The 10,493-nt window shown below is 44.8% G+C and overlaps 1 protein-coding gene across 3 annotated transcripts in view; it reads right to left on the minus strand.

Annotated features, from left to right (window-relative positions):
- Positions 1-10,259, minus strand: part of LOC121589328 (dopamine D2-like receptor) — a 139,794-nt gene extending 129,535 nt beyond the window's left edge. For all 3 annotated transcript variants that reach the window (XM_041908142.1, XM_041908141.1, XM_041908140.1), the window contains exon 1: positions 10,147-10,259. The gene's annotated coding sequence lies outside the window, so the exon portion shown is untranslated. The remainder of the gene's footprint in view (positions 1-10,146) is intronic.
- Between the last annotated feature and the right edge of the window lie 234 nt (positions 10,260-10,493).

Genomic DNA, 10,493 nt, shown 5'->3' on the forward strand with positions numbered 1-10,493 from the left:
TTGGATACTAATCGCACCACATCACGTACCATGTAAGGATAAGGATAACGTCACATAAAAATTGTTCAACCAGTCATTTTACGCTCTAAGTGTCACAAACCCCGACACGTCATCTCAATGTAGGACAATCACTTTTTTCTACAGCTTACAGAAAGCTTTTCAAGTATACATGATGTTGATTTGATGAACATGTTTTCCAGATAAAACTATGAAGCCGTTAGATTAACTTTCTTTTTTTTCTTAAACACTATCAACCAAGTGTCGTTGAATCTACTTCCTGCACATTTCGGTGCCCTCTCGGAAGGTGGATCTAATTTTGTGGAAAATATGATGGCTCACTAATTAGTGGCCACTGGCCAGTGAACTATTGGCATTGATTCAACGATCGAATCGCGTGTAAGCGACACATTCGCAGCTTGTTAATCTGGTCACTTGAATGTAACACACGCGCCCCGGACACGCTCCCTTCTACCCCCGGCGGCAGCGACGCCGGCCATGGTAGCCCGCTGCCACCAGGATACATGTGATTAACATATCGCACTACAGATTATTTCTATCCCTTCCTACATCCTTCCCGACTGGCATAGGGTACACAGAAAAACACCGCCATCACGCCTGTTCGTTTCTGGAACCAGTGGAATGCGCCATAGGTCGCGGGTTGTTTTCCCCCTGGAGCTACCACAGTGGCATTGCCCATTTGCATAGTGATTGGGGTTGTGCGAGTGCGAGTGGTGTATATTAATTAGAAACGCTCCCGTGCAGCTGGGAAAGAGGGTTCGTGCGTGCTACTTTCCGTGTTCAAAACGAAATGGAAATGGTTTTATTAACCGCGGTAACAGTAACAGGCTTTTTGGGGTAAGAGATAAAAAAAACCACAATCAAATCACCGTTCGAAATGATTGCCGAATTTCATGATTTGATTTAATATACGTGTTGCCCGATCGAAATATATTAAACATGTGGTAAACATCGTGTTCAATTTTGTGGGATACAAATGCCTTTCTCTTGCAAAGCTCTTGATTATCTTGAGTTGCCTATGGTCTTACTGCCTATTCCTTCCTTTTACAACACATGAGGATGATACGCTTGTTTTTTTTTAAATACCAGTATTTTGCATCCATCATTCTACTTTGGCTAATTTATTTAAATCCACCCATGCCATTCTACTGGTCTCATCTGCTACCGATCAAATGCTTCGCTAAATATTTCAATAATCGGATTACCCTCAATATGCAAATAGGTAGACAGGATTTCATAAACCTTCCTCCATGTAGAGCATCCTCAACGCTACTATTTTTTTTATATCGATGAGGTAAATCGATGTATGTGTGTGAGCTTCTGTGTGTATATTGACGCTTTGCGTCATAGTAAATGGAGATCAGCCGATTTTAAACCTACTTAAATGTAAACACATTTCCATACAAAATTGAGATTCTTGTTACGAACCGTCGCTAATATCACCTTTTCTATGCCACTCTTGGCACTGGAGAGGTTAAACCATTTTAAATTCGTTTTTCTCTATCCTTTATTTGTAGATAGCCACACAAAAAAGTACCTTACTAGAAACATGAAATGGATACGGAAATGAAACCAATTTACAACAGACGAGCATTTTTACGCTTTTTATTTTTGTTTCCTTGCTTCGTAGAATGTGTCAAAGGGACACAAATGGTAAAATTATTCTATTCAGCTTTCGGTACGTTTCATAATTGCTTTCATCTGGTCTCCATATCCAAAGCGGCACCAACAAACCTTTGTTCTGTCGAATGTCGAAAAAAGGCGTCATCTCTCCACTCTCCTCTCTGCCTTTTGTCGCCCACAGCTCAATCGCTGCCAACATGCCTCTCTCTCTCCCTCTCCCTCCCCCCCCCCTTTCTATCTCTCTTCGTTTTCTAAAGTAATACTATATATTTTTCATCAACATATTCTACCTTTTTCTCTGCAGAGGATTCATAATAAAACGGTTGAATCGGGCAGTACCGATGGCAATGGAACGGCTGGAAATTAATTATCCCGGAACAATTCCCGGAATGGGCTTCCACAGCTGTAAAGATGAGTTTGTGCATGAATAGAGCATCTGTGTGTGTGTCTGTCTGTCTATAAGTATAACCGGAGCTTATCGATTATGTCCACCCGACCTTTTGTCGAGCATCATAGCGCATAGAGATAGAAAGGACACTGACCGAACGACACTTGCTTGGATTTTTTCGTCCGGTAAAAGAAAAAAAGATCCGAGAGCCTGCAAAGCCCCCTGGGGTATGCCCTCGATTCGAAAATTAGAGTAAAATTATGGGTGTGACGGAGATGAACGGTAGCGTTTATGGATGAGAGAAAGAAGCAAATATCCTGCCCTGACTGAAGATAGAAAAAAGAGAAAAGGACAAAATGCCTTGACAGAAGATTTTAATTTTAGATCAATGCCCTGCTAGAAAGCCTCCTCCCTTTCCCTTATTCATCGAACCAGGAAAATCCGAATGTTTTCCTCCTATCCTGTGGTAGGAAGGTGCAGTGAGTGATTGTGCAGCCCTTGGAGCATGATGGTTCCAGTTCCGGATGTCCGGTTGGTACTTCAATACACTAAGGGGCGGTTTACGCTTCACCAAACCCGATGAGACTGTCTAATGAACCGAGAAATTCAATCCATAAAATAAAGTGGTCTCGCCGTGGTGTTTTTACCCACTTCCTCCGTGGCCACGGCTTGCCCTGTTTGGAAGGGGGGGCAGATTAAAACGGCAGAGAAACAGGAAATGAGAAGCGTCCGATCGAAAGGATGTGCCTTGATTAGATAAAGCAAGAACAGATGACGAGTCCGTGCCCGATGCAATTGATGCGACTCCGGGACACAGTACCGGGTCGGGTCCGTTCAACTTCCGGACCAAAGCAAGATGGCGAGAAGGAGAGATCATGCATAAATACATACCGATTGGGTCAATCTGGGCGCCGGTGATTTTCTTCAGCAAATTTCAACGCTTACACAGCCCAACCGCACCGCAGTAATGGTAATGGGCATGGTTCACGGACAGCACACACCAATACTAACGGGCTCGCCGACCGATACTAATCGACTCGAATCGATCGATCCGCAAAGAAACATGGGACCGTAATCAATCAGTTGGAAAATGATCCTCCAACCACGCTGCAACTGGTGCGGTCAACAGCTAATAGCGAACCTACGTATACGTGTGTGTGTGTGTGTGTGTGTGTGTGTGTGTGTCTTTTTTGTTATTTATCTTCCCCATTACTTTTTTTTATTCTTAAGCTCTTAAACTGTAAGCGTAATAAACCGGACAGCAGCATGTTGCTTTTAAACGCTGGTTTGCTGGTCTTGCTCCTCCTTGGTCCTGGACCTTTTAAAGCTGGCCTTTAAAGCGAATCAACGTGAAACGGGCAGAAAATGGGTTTCTTCTCTAGGGCTTTATCCCCGCAAAAGCATTCCGAGGGAGTTTTATTCGTGCTTTTGTTACCTTGCTCTATACCTCACGGAGCAATATTTCTTCTCGACCGAGAGCCCCCGCACCAAACGAAGACAGGGGTTGCCTGTAATGCTACCCCCTGAATGCTAATCAAATTTTGCTTAGCTACGCAAACGAACCGAAGCTTCCTCCCTCGTCTCGTTCCCTTCGGGGCAGGGCTTTTCTTTTAGTTCTCGCGCTTTTTTTTTGTTTTCAACCGCAAAACTTTTCACTCACAAGGTGGGCCTGAGCTCCGACCAAAATCACCATCAGACACACACAGACACAAACAAACACGCTTACAACCAGCAACATTTGCGGTGTTTCTTTCCCGCTTACACCGGAGGCCATTTCAAACGGCGTGCAAAGGTTTTCTTTTCGCACAAAGTATTTTTTATTTCCTTTTCCCTGACACCTACCACAATCCCACTCTCCCTTTCCATCTTTGCCTTTTCCCATCCTAGATGTCATCAGTTAAGGGAGGCGCTTCACACCGCGATCCCGAACGCGTTCCCTACGGTCCCAGCACAGGTAAACGAGCAACGAATACACAAACAAACATAACCACCCTGCCAGTGCCATGAAAACTCCAAGCCTCCAAACCACATTAGTGGGTGCGGAGAAGGAGGGTTGGTGCAAAAAAAACGCAGCATAAAACAATAGCGCACAAGGCACCACGGTACAACCATCCGCATGAGATAGCGAGATGGGAACACGCTCGTGGAAACTCTCGATAATGTTCCCCAAACTGCGGGTGGGGGTTGCTTACAGGCGTGGAAAACGCATAGGAAAACTCAACCAAAATTCACGTGCACAGTCGCGCAAAACCAGCCGGGATGAATACGGACCAATCGTCCGTTGCAGATAAACCGTGGCGCTTATCGAGCTTGTACGGTGGGTTGGCGAGGCAGCAGGCGAGTGCTGGTGTAAAAATTGCTTCCATGGCGTTTTCATGTTTTCTGCTTTTGCTCTCTCCGTTGTGGCGCTTTTTCATCAAGCGTTCAACATTCTCGTCGGTAGGGAAATTATCAAACAGCTAGCGACCGCGTTTGATATTAAAAACCCGAAAGTGAAGAGCGGATGCGTGCTTTGTTAAAAACCGGTGTAGCGCACACCGCGTTACACAAATTTTTACAAATTAGCATGTGGTAAATTTTCCCCATCACACACACAAGCTTGTCTGTCTGTCCTGATCCGCCGCAAGGAAGAGGGACATTTCTCGGTTCCCTTTTGGGAGCGGTAGCAAATACGACGATAATTTCACACCAGCACTCCGAGGCGACTCTAGCGTGGGCCACATGGATGAAAACGCCCTAGGCATCCATTAACGAATTCAATTTGTTTTCATTTACAGCACACAAGCATCCTGGCCCACAACGGACCCTTTAAATGCGAAGCAATAAAGAATCAGGATGATCAGCACAAACACACACAAAAAATATAAACGACGCATGGCGGTTTCATACTGCAACGCTTTAATAAACGCCGAAAGGATAGTATTGGTAAGAATCAGCACATGGAGGGTATTTCTAAATATAAAAACTTTATCCCCTTGATGCTCTTTTCGCGCCAAAAATTCTTCAGCCACTGTCTGCTGTCGACTAAATAGCTAACTCCCTTTAATAGACTTTCGCTTCGTGCAAGCTGAGAGCCGAGTGTCTCCGCGGTTGAAAGTTCATAAAATTTCACAAATTTACCACCAGACGCGTGACTGCCATTTTCCCTACAACAACGGCAGCGAGCAAGGCGAGCAAGCAGGCGACTTGTTTAGAATAGACACTTTTTATCGAGTTTTCTCCCCAACCTCGACGCTTGACATAAGTTTCGAGCGAAACTTTTTGTTTTGTTCTTGTATTTTTGCTAGCTGGTTTCCTGCCTTCTTTGAACCAACCACCACTCCCACCTGGCCGATGTTGAGTGGTTTGAAATTACTAGGGGGGTTAAAGATTGAAATGGAACGCCAGCAAGCGACATCGACTTCGTTTGATGTTCGAGCCCAGTACTTGTACAAAGCCGCTACTGATAGAAGTAAAATGATACGGTTGAAATTTTTATCAGTCATTTTCCACCCAGATCGGACTATTCAAGAAACACGGGAATGGACGGAAATCAGGAAGAACAAAACAAACCCCTTGTAGAGGCATTTGTTTTTAAAACAATAACACTCTTTATAAAACTATATAAAGGATGGTTATACTCTTAGGACTTTGATATAACTCTATTTGAATCTCGTGTCGCGGCTTATTGTGTAGCATCTACTTTTGTTTTTTTATATTTATTTAATCATTGACAACCTTTTAGAACAATAAACCATAGAAGAGCCGAGATTTTACTGGACGTCAAACAGCCTTTCAGTTCAGTGCTGTTTTCACTAATAACAAATCAATTAAGGAATGGACCGACCCGATGCTCAAGCACCATCATTATCAACCAACCCATATTCTTTGATCTGTTCGGTAACAAATTTCCTGGAAATCTTCTTAGAACGAGCAAAAAGCGGCAAAACACGATCGATGTCTCACCAAACCAGCGCCAGCAGTCAGCGAAGAAATCAACTTCAAATGGGCACGCCAATAAATTAGACACATCATTTACCTTTTCCGAGTGAACGCCATTTGCCATCACAGTTCCGCTGCTAGAGTCGCTGCTTGGCGCGCACGGATGCGCTGGACACAAATTATGTCCCCCAGTGGAGCACACCAGCATCTCGTTCGGAATTACTGCTGCTACACTTCTGCTACTCTCAACACTCGAACATTTCTACTGCAGCACAGGAACGTATTATTCTCGCTTTCGTTTCTATCTTTACACGCATGTTTGTTCCATCGAACCCATCGAACTTACAGCTCAATAACGAGAAAGATTTTCGCGTTCGTCTCACTGTACTTGAACGACTGTACTTGAACGAAATGGCGATGGTTAAGAGAATAGCAAAAAATACACAATATAACTAACCCACTAACAGCTGAGTTTTGGTCACCTGTGGAGCACTTTAGAAACCGTTTAGTATTTAACTGACTGGCTGGCTGCTGGTTATCGTTTCGACAGATTTGTACCAATCCATCGTTGGAGCAAACACCGATTTGTTCGTTTCACATCCTGTGCCATTCATTGATATCGATCCGATGCCTCTTGACCGACCAAACTGTCTTATTTCAGAGGTTTTTTGCTACAGGGGAAGCCAGTCCCCTAAAAGGCGATGTGGGCGACGATGATCGACGTTCTAATGGGCTTTTCGCGTAACGTCTGCGCTAGCGAACGTTTGGTGTGAATTGTTAAGATTTGTTCGAAGACTCAAAACGCACCAGCGTTTCTTTTCCTCCATAACTTTCCCATTCGCAGCGAGCACAAGCTACAGCCTCAAAATAGAAAGACCCAAAACCATGATGAGGCCCTTGCACTAACTTTTACCCTGTGGGAAAGAGGGAAAATGGAAGTGCAAAACCAGACTGGAGTGCTGGTTTAAAAAACAGAAGACTTTCAAGAAGGTCGTCTCGGACAGCTACGACGAATGGTTTTGCTTTCCAACCAACTCGCTGATTTCACAGGATGTGGAACACGGGTGCTTTTGTGTCCCTCTGCTAGATTTCCGTTTTAGCTGCCTTTGTACGGCATGGTTAGTGATTCGTTGTTGTGTTGGTTTACTTTTTTTTATCCATTGAAAGACTTCTTTGTTTTGCTTTTGCACCTTAAAACAGTGTGAAATACAGCACGGCACCCATAAACCATTGCCCCTGAAGAGAGTTCGTTAAGAACCGCTCTTAAAAACAAACCACAAACGAACCATCGCTGAATAACAATAGAAAACAATCGATTTCCTCGCCATGGAAAGGAAAACCGTCAAAACCGCAGGATTGTATTGTAAGGCCTATTTTTATTTATTTCATTTTTTGTGTGCTTTTACTTTGAATGATAACTGCCGTTGACAATATGCCACGGCGAGATCTCCGTCTGTTTTCGCTATTGATTGGTGAAATTTTCAAACGCTTCTCCAACAAACCACAAACACGCCCCAAACATAACCCATGCGCTTATCTTCATCGATCGGAGGACACCTCGCTTTTCTTTACATCGGTTTCCTTCCTCGCTGTTAGCGGCGGTGTCAACCGTAATGGAAAAGGGACATTCGGAGAATGCTGAATGATCCTTAACGAGAGAATCATTGTTCCAAAAGCTGCTTCAATACCCCTTCACCTCATCCCTCAGCTGGACGGGCGTGGGCTGCCAAATCCGCACACCCTACCCTCGCCGTATCCGTCTTGACGAGTCCATCCCCCTCTCCACCCTCTGATGTACTTCAAATGCGGCCACACCACACCACAAAATGGGCGCTAAAAACTAAGCGGAAACCGCAAGATGAAGTGCCCAAATGGAAACTGTCAGTTCATTTCCTGAATCTCCACGCCACACACACACACACCACCGAGCTGGCTGGCTGGAGCTGGGTGTCACACAGGAGTGTGTTTCCGCGGTAGATGATTTCAGTCGGTGTTTGTGTGTGTGTGTGTAGGTTTGTCGCGTCCCACGTAGGTGGGAGCAGTTCCGTTGCGGAAATTTATTGTTTGTTTCCGCGTTTCAAGTGTTTTTATTTTCCCCATCAATCGTTTTTTCCCGTTACTGACGCGTTCAAATAGCGCTAGAGTAAGTGTGGATTTCTTTTTTTTCAGCCTTTGTTTTGCTGGATGTGTTGGTTTTTTTTTGTCCGTGCCCTTTATCCTGCTGTTCACCAGACCACCAGCTATCACATTTTCCCACCAAACCAACCTTGACGCAGACAGCATAGACCATTCCGGTCCGTGCCAAAGGATATACGACCAACCATCGAGGATTATTGGGTTATTGTTTTTCTCCTTCGATAAGCCCTTTGCTCCCGGACCTTTGCTGGCTGGGGGTGGCTTCCAGTTTTAGCACACGGGGAACTGGGGCAGAATTTTCGCTCAACTGACGAATTTCTGAGCACGGTGCGGTTTTATCTCGTTTTCTTCTTATTTCTATTCGACCGTTTCCCACAACCCACCCAAGGGTTGGAAGCAGTTGGAAAAGAAGGTTGAGTGACAAAATTGGAAACACCCGACTCGCAAAACACACTTCTCGTCTACCGTTTACCCATAAATGGTCCCAAATTTGACGCATTTGAATATATTAAAAGCTGTCACGATGGTCCGGGGCCTAACAGCATTTTCTAGGAAAACGCACTTTCCACCAAACAGCAACAGCTGTAAACGAACAGCCGTTGGCCATCGAAGGCAACTTTTCAGGGTCGACGTTCAATTGCACAACTTTTACCTTTTTGGAGCTTTGGTTTTTGTCCGTTATTCCGACTTATTTTCATTCACAGTTTAGCCAATTTTCATTCTCATCCTTGGAAAACATGATTTTCGATCGCTAGTTAACATTTGCCGTTGGAACGCTTGTCTAGTAGGTTACAAAAACTTGTTTTTTTGATTACCGATTGCATCACCTTTTTAAACTGTATTCCATTTTTCAGCATTCGTTTTGCAAAGTTTTTTTTTCTGAATCTGTTGTAGCGCCAGTGGATATACAGTTTTATTTTTGCAACCATTCTGTTCTACTTTTAAGCGCTGCTGTGTCCTCAAGACAGATGTTGGGTTTTTAACGAAAAACTTTACCATAAATAGTCGTATAGCTGAACGGCACTCTTGCACATACAGTGCCGCGCGTAATTACGCACGTACGAAAATTACGCCCTTCATGTACCCATCCCCAGGTTTGCGAACGAACACGAGACTTTTAGCCCCAGCTCTACGGATAACGGAGATGAGTGGGATGGTGATGAGCCTGTGATGGCATCTCCACGCCAAGTTCGCCAAGTTTCAAGGGTCATTCATGGCGAAAGCATGTAGCCCGTACGTCCATCTGGTAGCCCGCCGCACCCTCGCCAATCGACGGTTTGGTCTGGCTTGCCCTCCCGCCTGATCCATTACATAATACATAATTGAAACCGTCCCATTTCGCATCTGCTTTTGCCGGCATTTCATGAGTAGCGCGCATCCGCCCGAGCTTTCCGCGTTTGAGTGGCTATCTACACTGCGTCACGGATTTCCCCGGGCTGGTACTGTTAGTCGGCACCCGTTATCCTCCTAGTCGTGCCCATTTTGTGCCCATCATCGTCACGCTATTCAGCCACCGATTTTTCTTTGTGTTGTAGCATTTTATTGTGTCATCTTCATTAGACACACGTTTCTTCGTTAACATTGTGCTGGTGTTGTTGATGTTGCCTTGTTTTACACAGTTTACTAGCTTTTGTGCTTGTGGTGTGTTTTCCACTACTTTGTCGCTTAGATGAGCTGCATTATTTATTCCAACCCCTGCATTTTATTGTTGCTGTTGCAACGACGTTTCCTCACCCAACGATTATCTATTCATCACATATTTAAGCGCTTGTGAAAGCGACACATTTTAATTCCATCTCACAAGACGTTCCAGCACTCGTTTTACTCATACACAGATTGATTTTTCTTCTTTATTTTCCACACAAAAAACACACATTCCATTAAACACAGCGTACGACCTTGTGACTATTATAAAGTACACCCAAAAACCTAACACTTTCACCAGTAAGCACTAAGTGCGTTTTGCGTGAACATTGTCACCGCGCTACACATCAATCGCTTTTAAACACTATTGGGTTTAGAATTTTTCTCCCTCGTTACATTTGCAAACGCCCGCTTACCACTGATAAGTACGCGCCCGAGAACGTCAACCGTCTTGACGAACGAACGGATCGAATCGAATACTCCCAGAGTGAGCAGAACGTGTTCGAACGGACTCTGGTCGAACCGACGACTGACTGACAGACTGACTGCGCGGATGTGCTTGTTGCCCGCTTTGGTAATGATCTTGCTTGCGGGGTCGGGTTTTCCACCTGCTCTTTCCGAGTGCTCGCCCGCCCGAAAAAGGAAGAATTACGAGAAGCGAAGGGGAAGTGTTCGGGTAACGACAGCCTGATTCGGGATTCGTTCACTTCTGCCGGGAGACAGGCTGGCTGGCATGGTTTCCTTGCACAGGGATGGTTTTGTT

Source organism: Anopheles merus, chromosome 2R (assembly GCF_017562075.2).
Source record: "Anopheles merus strain MAF chromosome 2R, AmerM5.1, whole genome shotgun sequence".
In the NCBI taxonomy this organism is placed as follows: Eukaryota; Metazoa; Arthropoda; class Insecta; order Diptera; family Culicidae; genus Anopheles; species Anopheles merus.